Source organism: Rosa chinensis, chromosome 4 (genome assembly GCF_002994745.2).
Source record: "Rosa chinensis cultivar Old Blush chromosome 4, RchiOBHm-V2, whole genome shotgun sequence".
Classification (NCBI taxonomy): Eukaryota; Viridiplantae; Streptophyta; class Magnoliopsida; order Rosales; family Rosaceae; genus Rosa; species Rosa chinensis.
The window spans coordinates 6,759,389-6,774,507 of NC_037091.1; the positions used below are offsets into that span (position 1 = coordinate 6,759,389).

At 38.0% G+C, this 15,119-nt stretch overlaps 1 long non-coding RNA gene and 2 pseudogenes across 1 annotated transcript; all 3 read left to right on the forward strand.

Annotated features, from left to right (window-relative positions):
• Positions 1–2,762: 2,762 nt before the first annotated feature.
• LOC121052622 lies at positions 2,763–3,843 on the forward strand. The gene is made up of 4 exons (XR_005809640.1): positions 2,763–2,813; positions 2,913–2,981; positions 3,356–3,427; positions 3,545–3,843. It is a non-coding gene; the product is annotated as an uncharacterized LOC121052622 (long non-coding RNA).
• Positions 3,844–5,868: 2,025 nt separating this feature from the next.
• On the forward strand, positions 5,869–6,039 carry LOC112201219 (annotated as a pseudogene).
• A 1,542-nt stretch (positions 6,040–7,581) lies between these two features.
• On the forward strand, positions 7,582–7,796 carry LOC112201256 (annotated as a pseudogene).
• Positions 7,797–15,119: the final 7,323 nt, after the last annotated feature.

The window sequence follows — 15,119 nt, forward strand, 5'->3', positions numbered from 1 at the left end:
GATAAGTCATTAGGATGATGGCTTTCGCCTTATTTGCTCAACAGTTAGCACAGCTGGTCCAGGCTCAAGAATCGTATCCAGGATTCCTTGGGCTTTGAGATACTAGAGGACATCACGAACCCATTTGTGATATCCAGAGCTAGTTTTTCCCAATGAAGGAAAGTCCAATTTGTTCAGGTTACTCATCCTGAAAGAGAACAAGAAAAATGGTTAGTTTCGGAGCGAAAAAATCTACCATGAAAACAATAAAAATTTCTGAGCAGAATCGCTCCCAAGAAACTATAGAAATTTCTGAGCATAATCACTCCCAAGAAATTCAATTCCAAGAGGTATTGGATTAGATCGAAACAATGATGTAAGTGGTCGATCATAAATTTTCTACAAACTCTAAGTTTGGAGATCTTAACAAGCTCCAAGCTTGGAGATAGCATGTACCCCCACAATTCAGCTTAGGTCTCCCCTATGACGAACAAAGGGGGGTAGAAGAAGGGAGGTTGCAAGTCCCTGAGAAAAAAAAAAAAGAAATTGAAAAAACTAAAAAAACAGGAACTTTTAGTAAAATTTACCTCGAAATAGGGTCGCCGGAAAAATTGCCGGAATATGACCGGAAAAAGGTTGTCGGTGGCCTGTGGTGGCTGGTTGCTGGCCGGAAGTTGGTTAGAGGTTGCTGCAGGCGAGGCTAACATGCAAGGCAATGTGATTGCGTGGGCGTAGGCAGTCGTGCGCGGGGACCAGGCTGGCGAGGCTAACTGTTGCGCTGAAGGAGGTGAGGCTAGCGCGTGGAGGCGCTACACTGTCGAGGGGCTGCTGTAAAGCGAGGCTAACAGTGTGCTTCAGGCGAGGCTAATGACAGGTAGAGGCAAGGCTAATCGATACTTGTAGGCGAGGCGCTCGGCTAGGCTAACGCTTGTGCAAGGGCGCGCACAGGTGTCGGCAGGAGGTGTGCTGGAGACGCTAACGATGCGAGGCTAACCTGACCGTTCGATTTTTCTGATGGTCAGTTCGGTGGTTTTTCGGTAGGTTCCGGTAGTTTCGTCGCCAGTTCTGGAATTTTGGGATCAAAGGATTCAGGGTATGCGGCGGAGGAAGCTAAGGTTTGAAAGTTACGATTTTAGGGTTTCAGGGTTAGGGCTTCATGCTGATAACGTGTTTTGGGAAAACTAAAATCGGGAGAGAATTGAGTTGTTGCTTTCATTGATAATAGGAGCCTCTTTATATAGAATATTATAACCAGAGAATCTGCGTCTTACAAGGTAACTGAATTGTACATTAAATACGATATCTCGGAGAATATCTATAAGACTAACCCTATTACAACTGAGACAAGTAACTAGAGTTTGAGCCAGACACACAAACTAGGTGTCCTTAAACATGAATAAGATTTTCCAGTTGTCTTTTTTTTTTTTTTTTTTTAACAAATCGCATTCCTTATACTAAATGAAATTTAATATATCAGGAATGGTATGGTAAATAACAAAATAATAAAAGAAAATCAATTTTTTTGGGAAAATAACTATCCAGGCAATCTCCTTCCCATTTCCCATTACATTTCCAAAATAAAAAATAAAAAATTACTGCATGTGTGAAGAGGCTAGTTTACCTAAATAAAACCTAGGTTTTACCCTTCTTATACTTTTGTTTAGAGGTGGGCATAAAAGACCGAAAGACCGGAAGGAACCGATCCGGACCGGCTGGTTCAGGTCGGGTTTTAGAGGGAAAATAAGTGATTTCGGGTCGGTTCGGTCCCTATACTCAGTGTGCCGGTTCGGTCCCGGCTCTTAGCTTGCGTGACTGCTTGGCCGGTTCGGTCCCTGTACTCAATGTGCCAGTCCGGTCCCGGTTCATGACTTGCGGTGACTGTATGGACCGGAAAAACCGAGCTTGTATACGTGTCTTTCAATTATTGGTTAGTTTCGAAGTCCATTGTGTCAGTATGGACATGACCACATGTGATTAGTAAGTAAACCTAAACTCTAAATTTCTAAAATTCCAAATCGTTTTTCCTCATTTCCTACTCGGCTACTCTCTGTGACTGTGACTCAGCTCTCTGGGTCTTCCACTCTTCCTCACCTCTACGGCTCTGCCTCTTAGCTCTTACAATTGGTTTGCATCTCTGCCTCCCAGGTACACTAAGGTGGTCTTGATTGGCGACTCCAGCGTCGGCAAGTCCAATCTCCTCTCCAGGTTCACCAAGAATGAGTTCAACCGCGAGTCCAAGTCCACCATTGCTGTCGAGTTTGCTGGCCAAATCGGTTATCAAGGCCCAGATTTGGGACACTGCTGGCGAAGAAAGGTACTACTGCTTCTTCTTCTCTTATCTTCGATTCTTTTATGTTTTGGTGGATTTCTGGTTTTGGAGTGGATTTTGGTGTAGAAATGAGTTTGATTTGTGGGATTTGGTGAGTTTCATGGGCAGATTTGGTGGATTGTGGTTGCATGTGGGTTTGTTGAGCTCAGATTTGGTTAATTATGGTTTCTATTTACTTGTTATCTTTGAAATTGGTGTGATTAGGAAGACTTGGGGTTATCTCTTGAAAGAAGAATAGTAGGTGGGTTTTAGATCTTGGATGGCTCTCTGTGGTTGAAATCTCGATATCTATGTATAGATGTTGATTTGTTGTCTATGGCAGTCTTTGGTGTTGGTGTTGAATTGCAGGTCAGCTTTGTATTGTGTACTGTATTTGAAGTCTTGGTGTTGAATTGCAAGTCAGCTTTCTGAATATTAACGATTTCTGGGACTCCCCTTTGGGTGCCTTCCCAAAGTTACAGGTCTGCAAAACATACACACAACAGAGCAAGAAGCAATGTCACAGGTCTGAGCCTAGTTATATACTTATATGAACTTTATAGTTATGTTATAATTTCTTCTTCTGCAATAATTTGTGGTATCATCTTGTCTTTTCTTTCATCAGAGTGAGTGCCAGTGAGGTGTTAGTGCTTGGAACTTTGACGTTGAGGATTTAAAAGCTCAAGCATCCATGGTATGCTACATTTGTTATATGGGAAATACTAACATGTTTCTGTAAAGATGGTATCTTTTTATGGTATTGTCATGGGTGCTAGAATTTTTTCGACCAGTTTAATTTGCATTACTTGTTTGCAAATATCTTCTATTGTTTTTCTCCAGAGGCACTCAATCTATAGCATCCACTCAAAATTTATATGACCTGTCAAATGTAGCATGGTATGGACATGGATTTTATAAGTTAGTGACTTAGTTCTTTAGATCTTGAATTGAGTGGTATGTTGTTTTTTTTTTGTTAAATATCAATGACTCAATGTGGTACATCTAAATTAGCAAGAAAATTTGGTGTTTGTGGTTTACATTAAGAATCGTTTTCTTTTTTTTCTACAGGAACATACATTGATAAGAAGTGCCCTTGAGATGCCATGGTGACTTGGTGAGGGACTGGGGGCTACTGAACATGTAAAGCATCTATCCGTGGAAATGTTTGCATTTGAAATTTTGAAATTTGAATGAACTTAATGGCATAATGCTTGTCAGCAAGTGTATTAATCTCATAACCATTATTTAATCATGCAGCTTGTATTTTCCCGGACATTGTACAAACTTGAATACTTGATGGCAACCTCATCGGATTCAAGTGATACAGTTAGTTCTCATTATGATGGTGATAATGATGAAATTGTTGTTGTTGGGAATGATGCAAATTGTTGTTGTTTTGGTTTTTAATTGGTTATGTTGTTAAGACAATATGTGTTGGTGAACTTGTTGTGTAACTGTGTTGATTGAAATCATTGAATGGTTATTTGCAAGATGGATTTATTTGCAGCCTTGCTGCTAGTGCAGATTGCACTTTGCAGAATGGTTTATTGGTTTTATTTTCAACATTGCAGCCTTGTTGCTAATTCATAGAATCATATTGCATTACTCTTTATAGAATTATACTTTCTAAACAGAAGCAAGTCAAGCAGCAAAATGCAGCAGTGCTGCAAAGATTGACTGGAACCGGAAACCCGAAAAATGGGCCGGTTTTGTCCCGGTCCCTGTTATCTGCAACTACGGTCCCGACCCGAAGTAAGACTGCTGGTCCCTGTCCTTGTAAAACAATTATCGGTCCGGGTTTAGCCCGGTCCTTGTTTTGTGCAACTGCAAGACTGGCCCGAAGTGAGACTGTCGATCCCGGTCCCTGTAAAACCGGTGCCGGTCTGGGACTGTGCCCAAGTTTTGTTGAAAAAGATAACTTTTTTTTTTGGAGCTTCTATTCATACCTCCAATATTGGTATTTGGACCTCTCTCTTTTTTCAAGCTACAATTGATTTTAGCAACTCATGTCAAATTACCAATAAAGACATAAAAAGGAGAAAAAGAAAGAGTCTTTTTTTTAAACCTCACCCCACCTCTTCCATGATGCCAGTGAGATTTGAACCTGTGACCTCCACAATGTCGGTTATTCTCATAGCTAACCAGTAAAAAAAAAAAAGTCTCTTCTTACTTCTACAAATGCGACAATTCGCAAAATTCTAAGTTGTGCATCGCCTATGATGTTGTTCCTTGCGTTGTTTCTCAACTCGAAACAATTAGTAAATATGTGTCTCTCTCCAAGCTAAGGAGCATTATGTTGGACCAGCTTTGGAACAACATGACCACTTTCAGTATGGGCACTTAATGTTTCTTTTGCGTGTATGTAAATGATAATTAAGTCATGAAAAGTTTGTATTCAAAAACTTAATTTAATTAAAGATTTTGAGAATTGGAAGTAATATCTAAACATCTCAAATAGCAGTATATCAACCTACGTCTATATTCAATTGATTTAATGAAAAACTATGATGAGAGAGAGGGGGAGGGGGAGAAAGAAATAGGACTACCAACTAGAGTTTTTTTTTTTTTCCCCTTCTTCTTCTTCTTCTTCCGTGCAGCTTAATCATATCAAGGGTAAAATAGAATTGTAAAATCTTCAAAAATTAAAGGAGGTTCAACTACCTATTTTGGAGGTATAAATAGAACATAACAAAAAAAACTTTTATTGATTTTATTGACGATGGGCGTTGTGGGAAAATTAGGGAGATCTAAATAGCAAATTGGTTATTTGTAAAAGTAATTTGGAGGTCTAAATATCAATTTTGGAGATATGAATAAAAACTCCTTTTTTTTATTTATATATTTAATTTTTTTATAAGAAACTACAATAATAATTAGATACAAAAGCCTAAAGGGGCAGTCCATCCCTAAGCGGTCAAATAAAAGATCTTTAGACGCTTGACAACGAACTACATTCTCCCAAATTTTGTCTTCTGGAATATGATGGCCAATATTGGCCAAGAAATCAGGAACAAAGCTTGTTTCTTCACAAACATGTTTGAAAGTGATACTGTTAAAAGAAGGAGCGATGTATTTGATTTCACAAAAGATGACCATGCTCCCTAATTTTGTTCTAGTGTTGAGTGTAGTAATGAAGCATTTGGGTTTGAATGTCAATAATCTATGGTCCAATTGAATTTGAGAACTGGATAAGTAGCATTTTGTTGTGGATGGGCTTGTATAAGCTGATCCGCCATTGATCATACCAGATTCGCTGGGATAACACCAGCCATTTAAATCTAGTCTAATTAGGTGTTTGCCACTTTGCCATTTGCCATTTGCCAATTGCCTTTTTGACTTTGTTATATGTTAGTTGACTTCATGGGTAAAAGAATTCAAACTCCGAGGATAATCCGGAAGATATAGCAACTGATTTCCACGAGCGTAAAACTAGAGGGCATATAGAATCTAACATGCCAGTATGCCCTCTAGTTCTACACATCAGGCATTGTTTAAAACTGTTCAAATCTCAGATCAAAGAGAAGCAATTAAGAGAAATGAGAATTGGGGTATAGATAAGAAGGGAGTAGCAGGGTTACAACATACTGACCTGGACGGGGTCAATGAGTGATCAAGAAGACTCATGGCCTAGGCTAGTGACCTCCATTGCACTTCGGAAGGGTGCTTGCTTAAGGTCGTTAAGGTCTTCCCAAAGTGGGAGAGCCTACGTCATAATTTGATGCACTGGGGGCTTGCTTTCGTGCAGCCCCTGCCAAAAATTATATTGAAGATTTTCATTAGCGAAGCATTCTATATAGAGTAAAACACATGAACTCTGAAGATCACATTTCCCGGCTTCGTCTCCTTTCTAAGCAAATTAAGACCGCATTTTGGTATTGAACAGCTTTGAATTGTTTCTTCTACTGCTTCAGGCCTTCAGATTATTATCGATGGCATCTTGCATCAATATTCAGCAGTTGACACTGAACAGCTTTGAACTGTTTCTTCCTGCTGCTTCAGATTATTATAGATGGCAAATTGGAAATCTTACATCAATATTATCTAAGAATAGAGTTTGAACATAAATACAATTTGCATTATGATTGATAACTTATCATAGATTGCAGAAATAATTAATCCGAGACAGAACACTTTTCCTAGTCCTTGTATAATTATGTTGTGATAAGAATCACACTTCATAATAGGAGATCTAAATATCTTGGAAACCAAGTAATAAACATCGGATATAATTGTAGTAGATTAGTTTCAATAGAATTCATATGCCTCTTATGGGGAGGACTCTATTTACATTGATCACTATATAAACAAGGTCCCTGTGACCTCTCTATTCACGAGCTTTCAGAAATCTAGCCCCATAGATAGTTGCGAGTAAATAGAGAGAGGATCACAGAAGTTCTTATTTCTAGAGCAATGGCCTCCTTTTCATCATCCACTGGTATGAGTCCTTCTGCAAGTTATGAAGACTCATGGGACATATTTATTTATCTGCTGCACTCTGTTTTGTAATGATATGTTTGTTGTGTTTATTCAATATGCAATTATGTGTGCTTTAGTGTTTTTAATCTTTCATATTAATCAGTCTAGTGTGCTAAGGACGAGGTCCCTGAATGGCATATACAGGAAGTAGGAGAACATATCTGTCTTGGCCTTTAGGCTAATTCAGAGTGTGGTATTTGTTATTGTTAGTTTAATATTTCATATGTGATTATGTGAATCGCAGTCCGGTGAAGTACAGGGTTTTTTTTTTTTTTTTTTGGGGGGGGGGGGGTGGGGGTGTGTGGTGTGGAAAGCTTGGCTGGGGATCTGGGCCTCCCATCAAATTAGTTAAAATTCTTCGAATTGTGATGGGCCAACTGAATGATGTAGCACACAACAGAACGTCCCATTCGATCTCCCTTACACTGCCACACCAGAATGTCTCAAATTTCACATATGGGGTGTCTTGATCAAATATCAATCCTAGAGTCCAAACCCTAATATAGTTTCCAATTACAACTCTCAGTACAACTGAACTATCGAGACCACAGAGAAACCACTTTCAGTTTTCTTGTTTCAATATTTCTCAGGTTCCTCGTTCTGGTTAATGAGCTATATATAGCAAAAGTAACAATCGATATAATATTTTTTCATTACATTTTATGGAGGTTCTCCCTCCATCGCCACACAATTTCGCAAAACTAACTGAATCTATTTTTTTATCTTTTGCTTTCAGAATTTGACTAGTAATTAAGCAGATCAATATAGTACACTTGACTTCAGAGTATAAGAAAAAGCAGTTCAAGATTAAAAATAGCTTACCTTTCTTGGCCTCTTGTCAAGTATAGTATCTGTTCTTATCGTTTTGATATTTTTTTTTTTTTGGGTCAAATATCGGTTCTGATATATGGATCATTGATCCATGATATTAAAGAAATTTATTGTTGGATATAGCCTATTGTAGTAGCTTACTACTTAGGGTTCTTGAGTGTCGCCCAAGCCTTGCACTCAATTATGGTTTCGCGCATCCCACCAATTATTGATCAAAGTCTTATAACACCCCGAACTATAGAAATTTAGTATATAAAGCTCTTAGGTTCAGATGTTTCTAAAGTACCTTCCGGTTTTCCAAAATATACTATGGACCATCCTAGTTTGTGGAATTAATTTGATATTTCTTGATTACTTTTCCATGAATAAGGGAGATTCAAAGGATCTCTCGTATTATTCATTCTGAGATTTGATTGTCCTAATTGTTAGCTCGAAGAAGAAAAGCTTGTAGAAGAATAGAGAATGTAGAGAAAACAGAGAGGCTGCTACTGTATTGATCGAAATTGAGTAGAAGGGTTACAACAGTAGGCATATATAGTCTTGGACACTTGTACAATAGCTGTAGATTTACTGATTTAGTAAAAGTGAGGTAAATTTTTACTACTCTCTGTTAACACCCCTCCTCAGCTTGATGGGAGCTTTGGAGCATCAAGCTGCTGCAAAGAGAACTGTGATGCAAAGAATAGAGACATTTGGTGAAGATATTATACCAGATGCCTCAACCAGGAGGAATGGGTGGCTTGGAAGTATAGTGACTTGGTTGAGCTGCAATGGAGAATGACTTGGGTTGAGAGAAGAAAGAAGTAGCCATGGGTTGAAGAGATGCATACGGAGGAGGTTTAAAAACATTGTGATGTCTATGGAAACATTCTGCTGCAGTGTGACCTCTCTTGAAGCAAATTTGACACTTCAGAGAAAACCCAAAAGCAACAACTTGCCTAGGAGATGATCTCTGAGAACATACACAGATTTGACAAGCTTCAGGGGAATTATGAGAGATATTCTCATTGTTATTATAGCTCATATTCTGTGAGTAGTCACAAGGTTGTTGTGAAAGGCTATTGAATTGCTGCAAAGGCACACCAATTAGTTGAAAATCAAGTTTCTTCCCACCATTTAGCTGAAAATCATGTTTCTGCTGGATAATATCAGTGTGTGTATGATCAATTCCACCCTTGTAAAGAACATCACTAGTTTGATTAATATATCCAGAATAGACTTGAGGTTGTGCATCAAGAGAATGTCCATGGCACTGACCTGCGACAGTTCTTGAATGGTTTTCATGATTGACAGCAAGTGTAGCCATAAGAGCATAAGCAAGGATCTTTGGTTCATGATCAAGATCAGCTTCAACAACTAAAAGTAGTGAACGAAGTTCTGGTAGAGATGTAGATGTTTCTCTAGTACGAATGATCAATCTGATAGGATCAAACTCACTATTTTATCATCAGGAATAAGAATTCCAGCTACAGAGAGTTGGTCCCGAACAGTTTTAAAGCGTTCCATATACTTATCAATATTATCAGTACTTTTCCGGATTTTCTACATAGAGGTCTTTAGCTCAAAAGCTTTGAATTTTGAAAGTTTAGCATATCTCTCTTCAAGCGAATACCACATTTATTTTGAGGTTCTACTCCCAACAATGAATGAAAGAGCTGAAGATGAAAAAGTAGCAGCTAGAAGAGCCATTAAAGCAGAGTCATTCTTCCTCCAAGCCTTATACTCTTGTGTAAGCTCCGAGGTAATACTGCCATCTTTTGTGATTTTGTATTGTGGAGGACATGGAATAGATCCATCAATATACCCCATAAGATCACACCCTACCAACATAGACTCTAGCATAAATCTCCAAGTAACGTAATTAGTGTTATCTAATTGTATGGTAATGAGATTGCAAAAGTTTGAAAGGAGATAACTATCCAATAACTGATTGGTGTTCATGATTACAAGAACAGTGGTAAAGAGTTATACCAGGTACTTCTTCACACTACCCAAGTCGAGAGAAGTTTCAGAATCAGACCAAATGAAAAAGGCATTGCCTCCTGCTTTGTGTCAAGAAAAGTTCCAGCATCAAATCAAAAAGGGAAATCTACTATCTCCTCATCCTCTGAGTTAAGAAAAATTCCAGAACCAAACCAAGTGTAGAAAGTATGTAGTTAACAGATTCACATATCTTCAGCTATTGAGAAAATCTCAAATCCTCACAACAGCCAAAACTTGGAAATCCCTTGCTTACAATTCTCAAACAAATCTACTTCAAATTCTTGAAAACCTTGTCGATAAACTATGAACAAGTAGCAATCACTCGTATCAAATGATCTTCATCAACAATAATGTTTCTTATGTATCTTTTCTACAATGTTTTCTTCAATCGAAATTTAGAGTTACCAACTACTGAAGCAATAGGAGATCCTGATGGTGAACCCCTCCATATAGGTTGGAAGCACCGATCCTTCACTGAAATTCACCAAATCGTACTAAGAAAACCTACATAGAACGACGTGTCATACAGGGTACCAGATAAGATTCTGATAGCCTTCTGCAATAGCAACGAACAAAGCCTTCGATATTCTTCAAGCAAACCGAGGGAATCAGAGAACTCTGGGGTCAGAATCAATCAAGTTGAGTCAATTGACAGCAAAACGACGTCAGATCATTGAAGCGAATCGCCGATCAAGAACAATCAATCAAAATTGGTAGAACTTCAAGAATTAGGGTTTTGAAACCTCAGGAATATCACAATCTTCTCAGAATTTCTATAATCAACAACTATTCTTGCATTAAACCATACTCGAACACAATATTTATGAAATCTAAGCTTCGAAGCTAATCAATTTCTGAAATTTTTCAACAATCTTCAAGCACATGTAAACTGTATCAGAAAATGGAAAACTTGTCTTTGTAATCAAACCGAATCAAACACAGAGTAAGATGAATCGAACACAAAGCAATGCAGGAGAAGCTCGATGAAACTTGATGGACAAACCCTAGGTCGCAACCTGAGCTCGTGATACCATGTTAGCTTGAAGAAGAAAAGCTTGTAGAAGAATAGAGAATGCATAGAAAACAGAGAGGCTGCTACTGTATTGATCGAAATTGAGTAGAAGGGTTACAACAGTAGGCATATATAGTCTTGGACACGTGTACAGTAGTTGTAGATTTACTGATTTAGTAAAAGTGAGGTAAATTTTTACTACTCTCTGTTAACACTAATGTCATGTCTTTTTTTGTTTTTTTTGGATTTCTACATTTGTCCCATGAGAAATTTTATTCACACATAGCAAAATACTAAATATACATTCCTTTTTTCATACACCCAACATCAGATTTTATGGGTATGTTAAAATACCAAAAGAGACATGTAAATCAAAAATAAAGAAGATGTAGTTGGAATATACTATCCTATTTTAGAGTTTTCTTCTCCTTTACGTGAATGACATGAATGAACAAACTTAGAACCCTAATTAGAAACAGTTAACGACATTGATCAATGAACATCCATAGTTATAAAGAAAATTATCAATAGTGTAATGAATTCCGATATTGGTGTTTCTCAACCCTCAACTGTGGTATGACTTTTCTTCTTCTCCATCTTTAATTGAATTTTATCTACTACGAAATTTAGGTTTTCAATTTCAATTGTTGTTAAATGATGAGAACTCTGTTTTGTTAGATGATCATGCAAGTAATGTAGATATCATAGAGTTGGGTGCTTTCGATCTCAAATCGAGAAAGCTTCTTGCTTCTTTTTATGACTATTGCAGGAAGCGAACATAGTTAATATGATTTTACTTTTACCTTGGCTTTCGTCTTATGTTGTGGATGAGTGTTTCTTTGATCCTCTTTGTACTCATAGTTTTCCTATATTTAGATGTTGAGAAAGTATCATTGGATTTTATTAACATGGTCATTGGAGGAAGATATTGCTCAACAACTGTCTTTGAAACCCTTGCCCAACATCTAGGGCACTCTGACTATTGGTCAACTTTTATGTGATGGAGAATGGATGTTGCCCAGTCATCATGGTCAAGATATTGGAAGTATGCCTTTTGTGGTTGCAATACCGAGTATTTTCTTTGCAAGAAGTGTGTGATTGGAGATTTCTTGTCCTTGGAGATTTTCTTCTAGTTTCCTTTGTTAATGGCACATAATGGTCAGTTTCTCTTAAATGATCAGTATGAGAGACATGATGTTAGCTAATTCTACGTTAGGTGTTGGATCCTTAGTGCATAGTGTATTGCTGATACAACTTTACTGATGTTTTATATAAGAAGTATACGTAACTCATACCTATCCACTAGACGACTACATGATCAAACATTTCGTGCATTAACAAGGAAGTGATTAAAGTGCTTTTCAATTTATATAGTCGCTCAATTTCAATGTCTATTATTATTATTGAGATTTGCTATCCTAAAAACCAACAACCGAGTAACTAAGCTCGATTCTAAGGATTTCTTGCAAAAGTTCCATCATGCCCTTTTGGAGCTTGTTCTTGAGGAGGGTGCTCTTGATTTCCCTGAGACTGGTCGCCAGTTTCCAGTTTCTAAGGGAATATACCTAATATGCTACTTCATGAAGATTTCTTGTTAAGGAAAAAATAATATCTCATCGAGGAGGGAATATTTTGTTAAGGAGCGTATTCAAGGAAGAATTGTCTCGTCAAGGAGAAAATATTTTGTAAAGGAGCATATTTCTTGTCTAGAGAGAAATATCTCGTCGAGCAGGATCTAGTTACGAAATAAATGTTTTTTTTTTCTACAGGCTTCTTTGAAACCTTTCAATCCTTTTTTTTTTTTGAATGCTCAAAATTCTACTTGAGCATCGAAATCTGGGTCACTACTAGCTAAAACATCTCTGAACAGGATGGTTGTACTTGTTAGTTCGTTCAATTCACACAGGCAAGGTGATTGACGTGCATGCTTCGCAAGTTTTTTACTTTCTTCACACAACAAAGGCATGATAGTACTATACTCAACTGCTCATGCCGTGTGGCGAGATTCTTCTACATTCTATATCTAGAATATGTTCATTCATACCAATATACCTGCTAAAATAAACCAACACATTATCAACCCTTTCCCGGTCATCAATCCTGCCACACCAACAAATTATCAACCCTTTCAAGAAAGATTTTCTCGGGGAGAGATTTGCTCAAGGAGAGATTCAGGAATCTCCTCGAGGCAGGGAAGAATCCTCTTGAGATAACAAAATATATAGGCAGGACATTGAATAAGGAAGAACTTGTTCTTATCGAGAATGTAATATACTTTTTTTTTTCAAGTTAAAATGGTATATATATATAAAAAGAATGTGTTTTTAGTGAATAGGTACTGTGTATTGTGAATGAGGATAATTTAGGAAGTTTGGGTTGTGTATCTAGTAAAATGTTAAAATAAATAAGTTAATAGAATGTGTATTTAGTAGGAAATGTGTATCTAGTATTTTGCAATGTGTTAATAAAATTTCCCTTGTCTCATTCCAGTTGCATCACACCTTGAATGAAGCTTCCTTCTTCAAAGAAGTGTTTATCTGGTAAAGCCAAAAATCTTTAGAACACAATTCCTCAATAGGTACAAGGTCTCAAACTCTTAATGTATACTTCAAATGCATACAATTATCTGGAAACCACATTTGTTCATGAGATTCGAATTAGCACGACTCTGAAATTTTTTAGTCAGAAGATCAATGAGAAGAACCTAAAGATAGTACGGAAGGAAATTTAAGCTGAGGTTCAAAAATATATATTTGAAAATAACAAATCTAGTCAATTTAGAAAGAACAGTGGGAGTTTTCCGCCTCTGGCCTGGCTTCTCAAGAATTGTCCCTCATCCTCGATGGGGCTCGTTTCCGTTACCATTATTGGGATCAGATGAATTGTCTTTGTTGTCTGGCAGTGCCATGCGACAGGGGCTGTTTGGTGGTCAAGAGATCGGAATCTGTGGATTGCGATTGAGCTTTGGCCAAGGATTGAAGGAGCCGTCTAAGATCGGCCAGATCAGAACTTTGGCTGAACGCCTGAAACCTTTTCTGAAGGGTATGGCACCCAGCGGTACGCATATTGCGGAGACAAATTGGATAATGTGCAGGTTGTTGATTCGACGTCCAGGCGGATTGCTGGCTGTGTAGAGCAGTGGAGGATCAGAGCGGCCAAGACAGGCGCGGTTTAAAGATGGGGCCGATCAGTCTGACTTTGTGCCGGAGGAACTTTCCCGGCGAGGGATGGCAGGTTGTCAGTTTGGAGGCATCGGCTGCGCAGCGATCAGAAGTGTAGGTGATGGCTATGGGCGTCAAGCTGATGGTGTCGAATTGGACCTCTTCCGGGGAAATGATGGGGCCGGGATGACTCTTCTCCGACGAAGGGCAGCGATGCAGCAGCCAGGCACAAGGTCGGGGATGGCCTGGGTGCGAAGAAAGATTTTGGGTGCCCAAAGTTGGGCCTGGGCCTGTGCTCTGTTGGATTGCTCTAGCAGGGTTTGGGGTTGGGCCTGCCCACTTGGGTTCCTGCGAATGGTGTTTGAGCCCGATACTTTTAGGGTTCGTATCTGGGACCCGGGAGACTTTTTATGGGCCCTAAATTCTTCTGCATTTTGGATTGGCTTCTTTGGTTACTTAGGTACAAGATTGCTCTCTATTCAGATCATTTTTTTGCATGGAGTAGGCAAGGTCGGTCACACTACCGGCGGTTACCTTGATAGAAGGTTACCCTCTATTCGACGTATATCTTTGCGTGGAAGTATGGTTGACCATACTATTGGTACCGTTTTACATAGCTCAGACTATGTCTGGTGCCTCATCAAATGCTTAATTGCATCCCCTCGTATCCTTGCTAGGTTTTATTTCCGATGCTTTATTGCATCTAGTATTTCTCTTGTTATTTTATATTTTGATGTAGTTTCTACATCTATAAGTTGTAATTTTTCTTATGTTTATTATTAATAAAATGGTTGACTATTACTCTCAAAAAAAAAAAAAAAAAACTTCTATTTTACAATTTCATTAATCAAGGCTTGAGGGCAACCACACTAACTCCATTTAAAAAATAATAATAAATAAATAAATAAAACATAAAAACTTCTAAATCTTCTCTATCTAGCTATCTAATGACGAACAGGTGATAACAACATATTTTCTAAAATATGTGATTAAATTGACCCCTACATCTGTTAATTAGATAATGCATAAACTAATGAAAACTGTTTACATAGGACAGCCATGGTCTCCCCAATAAACAAAGTAATATTTGGCAAATAAGACCTGGATTTATATGATTATATAATATAGTCAGTCTCCAGCTGCCGGCATTAACTGGATCAACTATATGTCCTTATTTGCTTGTAGAGACAGATTGAAAGCTGATGTCTTCAGTTTAACGACTTAGTTGCTAACATTTTATTGTTTAGGAGAGGTAAAGTATTGACTCATGACTGGCCCCGATTACTAATCTAGTTTATATGTATTATGTTCATTCGACTCTCATCTTTTAGTTTCTTTTAAATTAAAGAAGAAATCAGTTAAAAAGAAA